The following is a 5536-nucleotide window of genomic DNA, read 5'->3' as shown; positions in this document are numbered from 1 at the left end:
TTAACTAGCAAATTAAACCGAGAACCACAGCAACCATATATATATTCTTATGATGTACTTTTCTTTGAGTGGTGTTCTCTGTCTATTCAATAACATTTTCTCAGTTTAATGCTAGCAAAAAACAAAACAAAATCAAAGTGTTTCTATATAAATTTAGTTCACCGTGTTGTAATATCACATGGAATTGAAAAACGAATAGTCGAACCTCTGCTATCTCGATCAAACTTCTCAGGATGATATACTGACTTACCGCAGAAGTTCGACTGAATACGTTTCTCAGTTCCATGGGAGAACCTGGAGAAGCAAAAGCCTGCGCAACGGAAAATACTAAATAAACTTGTAGAGCAGGTCAAGATGTATCATCATGCCAAGTTTCATTCAGATCAGAGAAGTTTGGCTGCAGCCATTTTCATTACAAAGCACAAAATGGATGGTCCCTAACCTCGAGAATCTTCACAATTGTCGACGAGTTGAACTGCACTCATCTGATCAAAATCAAACTTAAAATGGCAGTTCACTTTCAACTGTTAAATAATATGATATGCAGGCTTCTGCTTTCCTAGTTACAGTCTATCCACTGTGGTATGCATATTAGTAGAAATGTGAGAGTGCATATTTATTAAAGATTTGCTTCAAAAAGCGATGAAAGACATAGGCATTCCCGCGGGCGGTGATAACAAGATGCCGGAAAACGAACAAGCAGAAAGAATATGGGCTGAAGAAGTGTAAACGACGACGCGGCGGCCCGTAAAGGTGTTGCCGTCCTATTAAATGAATAATATCAAAAGAAAGAAAAAAAAAGTAAAAAATTTCGCGCTCGTAATCAAGACAGAAAGCAACTAAAGGAAATCTTTGTTTTACGTCCCACGTTATGCCGCTTAGGCTAAAAGAGGCGCTGATTATGAGAAATGATTGAAATGGTGGTGGAATGAAGAAAGTGGGAGGAAACGGGAGAACCCCGCGGTAACCCACCGCACATAGTTTTTGTCCACCATAAAGTTAACTTGGCGGGGGCTCAAGACAGAAAGACGGTTGGAAAAACAAATAAACGATGTTCCATCCCGTAAAAATGTTGGCGACCTATGAAATCAATATTTTTTCTTAAAGAAAAAAAAAAGAATTAAAAAGAGAAAAAAAGGTCAAAATTTCGCGCTCGCTTCGCTCGCGATCAGCAGAGAAAAGAGGACGTGACGCACCCCTAAAAGTGTTGGCGACCGATTGAATAAATATTGTGGGTAAAAAAAAAAAAAAAAAAGTCAAAAATTTCGCGCTCGCTTCGCTCGCGATCAGCACAGAAAGAAGGACGTGACGCGCCCCTAAAGGTGTTGGCAACCGATTCAATACATATTGTCGGTAAAAAAAAAAAAAAAAAAAAACGCTCGCTTCGCTCGCGATCGACATGAAAAAGGCAACGACGTGACGCCCCGTAAAATTGTCGGCGACCTATTCAATCAATATATTCGGTTGAAAAACAAAGTCAAAAGTTTCCCAATCGCTTCCCTGCCGATCGACATAAAAAAAAAGGCAACCCCTTCACCTCTCCTTATGCATTCATCAGTAAACATACAACCATAGATCACAATACCACTCACATCACCTATCAGTTCTCCACGTCCATCAAGATCCAATCATCGCCCTGGCCCTTTATGATGATACACAACATTACATGTTATTGTGTGCATTGCCCCGCGTTACAATACATGACCAAAAAAAAAAGAGAAAAAGAGCTGCACTGCCTTCAGTGTAGACATGTTCGTATTCGTAGAAAATGATTTTAGGTACACGATAGTACAGTAATCTATCTTCACATGCTTCAGATGTGAACGATACCTACACATGAAGAGGGCTCCCGAGGTTTCCTTTTCCAATAGGATGGAGCTCCACCACACTTGCAGAATGACGAGAAGTTATGTTAATAAATATATCCCAGAGTGTTTCGTAACTCGCCCTTGGTCCTAATGATGAAGCGTTCTTCAGATGGCCCCGATGTCTCCACACATGATACTATGCGACTTCTTTTCACGAGGCTCTCAAAGATCACGTTTGTGTCCTAACATTCTCTGCAGATATGACACAGCTGCGATAGCGGATCACAGAAGCCTTTCCTCTCCTTACAAGAGACGTGTTCATTCGAGCATGGGAGTAATTCGACTATCGATCAAATATCTCCCGTGTCACGATAGTAGTCACTTTCAATTCTTCTAACGAAGGTAAGAAAAAATGCTATACAAACTTCCTTTCGGTATATAAAGGATTAGGGGCCCAGAGAATATTTTCTTTCAAGAGGATACATTCTTTTTCGAACACCCTGTATATAGATCCTCTAATTATAACTGCAAACAAAATGTTGATTTTGCAATTGCTTCCATGAGAGAAAATTCTGTGCACTTTCTTTCTGAAGGGCCGGGCCTAAACGTTTTCCTTAATCATTAAATTTAGTAGTTATCTACAATTACATAGTTTTCCATTGTTCTCAAAATAAAGATTTTTCTCTATGAATTGTTGAATGTTGCTAGGGATATTGAAGTAATTCTTTTTAGTGTTTTTTTCTTTACAATAATGTACTGAAGCCCTGCATTAAGGAAGTTCGTGTGTCCATCTTGCAAAATGTTTCGTCTTTTTTCATGCCCACTAAGATAAATATTCATTTTGCTCTTTTCTCCGTATGCAAACCACATTTCTTAAAGGCAACATTTTCATACAAATGTAGTACTAAAAACTTCTAATTGGCAACATCTGGGCTGCGAAGAGGAAAAAGAAAGAAATCTCGTACGTATTCGCGCGCAATTCGGAATTAGCCAATGAAAAGCACAAAAGCGGCCACCATCTCTCTCTCTTTCTTATTAACGGTTTTGTACTTTCTGCAGTTCTATCAGTGCTGCTAACCTCTTACTATATCATTGAATATGTATGTTTATATATATATATATATATATATATATATATATATATATATATATATATATATATATATATATATATATATATATATATATATATATTTACAAAAAATCATACTACTACGGAATAATATTAAATGCCTGTAAACCCTCATTTCTGTTTGCACTTTCTGTTACACTACCTTCCCCGAACTTCTTTCAAGTTATTAAGTGCAGAACGGGGAGTTATACATATTTACTTGCGCTTTCACAATATCTGCACATTGTGTAATAATAGGAGACGTATAAAATAAAACTATATACTAATACGTATATATATATATATATATATATATATATATATATATATATATATATATATATATATATATATATATATATATACAGTACACATTCCACTATCCGAGGCTTTCCTTTTCTTTTCTTGCTGACGATAAATTACGCTCTTAGAAATGTTGTCTGAAAACAATAAGAATATGTGCAAAAAATACAATCAGAGGTAGAGGTCTTTAACAGGAACTAAGCAAGGGAGTTGAAAAATTTTTTATGCATGTAAAAAATATAGACATGAACCAACTTGTGAAATAAAAAGACCAGAAAACTACTCTTTCTAAATTATGTGTAAACTTTTTACCGAAAACGAAAGTTGCACGAAAGACTTTTTGTCCCTTTTTTGGCCTCCGGTGCTTGGGGTCCCTGGTTCAATCCCAGCTCGTGCCGTGTGAACTTTGTCGTGCATAAAGACCGTGCTCATGGGTTTTCTCGGGTTTCTCCCGTTTCCTCCCACTTTCTTCATTCAGTACTCATCATCACCGTCTCCTTTAGCGTAACCGGTATAAGTATGCGACGTAAATCTAAAGATTTCATTTCATTTCCCTTTTCTGCTCATACTGCTGATTATGCGCGATTATGCCAACATCCAACTCCGCGGATAATCGTGCGATTACTGTATATACAACTAATACAGATACGTAATTACATTATCAGTTACAGTATCGGTTTTTATTTACTAATTTGCCTCACTTTATTTGCATCCCTGCAGTAAATAATTCTTATCGATAATAGTTAAAATGTATATTACATTTTAGTGCTTCACGACTGAATGATCATCTGCCTTACGTTATCTCGCAGCTGAAGAGGATGCTACACTGAAAACTACCTTGCGTTATAAAGGGTAAGTGAAACATATCTTAAAAATATCTTTCATACATTTCATTGTGTACATTAAAGAATGTAAGTTTGCCTTTTTCCTGTAATCAATACTTAATAAAGGATTTATTTTTATTTATTTATATACAATTTCATACGTGGTTCGTGATAGTAAACTCGATAGGACATAGTGGCACTATGAACATCCGAATCACTCATCATTCGAACATTCAAATATTTATTCGAATATTAGTATATTCCAAGTAATGTTAACGACGTTAATATGCTTGCCTTTATAGTTAATAATGTCAATTCTTACTTAAAACATACTTCCTTAACAGGACATTGAAGAAAAGGTAGTTGCCAACGGCCATACCATGCTGAATATACCGGTTCTCGTCCGATCACCGAAGTCAAGCAGCATCGGGCCTGGTCAGTACTTGGATGGGTGACCGCCTGGGAACACCAGGTGCTGTTGGCATCTCTTTTTCAAATTTCATTATCCTTCAAGTACGAAAATACTAGAAACATTAATTTTATAGTACTTTCAAGAGATAATTTATCAACATTATTTCATAGCGATTAATCGATATTCTAAGCGTTATACCCACTATTTCTTACACTAACAGCCTGTTTATTTGCACGGCACATTAAAATAACCTGATTTCCGATCCGTGTGCACCTACTACTATACTTAACACGGAATGTATTACCACTTTTTAAAAGTAAATTATTATGACTAAGTGTAGATCTCCGGCGAGTAAATGCCTTTCGTATACAAGCACGACACATCTCCGCTATGTGCTTTACTTTTTTACTAACAGCATATAGAAATTGGATTTCAAGGTGTTTCTACATAACAGAATGAAGCAAATTTCGTGATTTAACTCTTTCGAATAATGTGTTGGTCCTGACAAGGACCGTTTGAAATGAAAAATCTTGAAGAAGATTTTTACTTAGAGCTTGTGTACTTGGTAACAGCCTTCGTACCCTCACTTACAGCGTGCTTGGCAAGTTCACCAGGCAAAAGAAGGCGCACAGCTGTTTGGATTTCCCGGCTGGTGATAGTTGACCGCTTATTGTAATGGGCCAAACGAGAAGCTTCAGCAGCAATACGCTCGAAGATGTCATTAACAAAGCTGTTCATGATACTCATAGCTTTGCTAGATATGCCAGTGTCAGGATGCACTTGCTTCAAAACTTTGTAGATGTAAATGGCATAGCTCTCCTTCCTCCTCCTCTTCTTCTTCTTATCTCCCTTGGAGATATTCTTTTGGGCTTTACCAGCCTTCTTTGCAGCCTTTCCGCTAGTTTTTGGTGGCATGATGACTCACTCGTTCAGCAAAATTAGATGTGTCCGCCGATTTATCGACTTCATTTAAATTACAGTACGTGTTTCAATTCGCGCCAACTGCCTTGCTTTTCATTTGATGCACTCGGGTGCACGCTTGAAGTAGTAACAAAACTGACTTGATTCATGGGAGGCC

At 37.2% G+C, this 5536-nt stretch overlaps 1 non-coding gene across 1 annotated transcript; it reads left to right on the top strand.

Moving 5' to 3' along the window:
- Nucleotides 1-4411: 4411 nt before the first annotated feature.
- LOC145677924 (5S ribosomal RNA) lies at nucleotides 4412-4530 on the top strand. The gene has a single exon (XR_014130093.1). It is a non-coding gene; the product is annotated as a 5S ribosomal RNA (ribosomal RNA).
- The last annotated feature ends 1006 nt before the right edge of the window (nucleotides 4531-5536 follow it).

This window comes from Thermobia domestica, unplaced genomic scaffold (assembly GCF_964235325.1).
Source record: "Thermobia domestica unplaced genomic scaffold, izTheDome1.hap1.1 HAP1_SCAFFOLD_1627, whole genome shotgun sequence".
Classification (NCBI taxonomy): domain Eukaryota; kingdom Metazoa; phylum Arthropoda; class Insecta; order Zygentoma; family Lepismatidae; genus Thermobia; species Thermobia domestica.
Note: the sequence above shows the minus strand (reverse complement) of the source record. Positions and strands in the feature narration are given on the sequence as shown.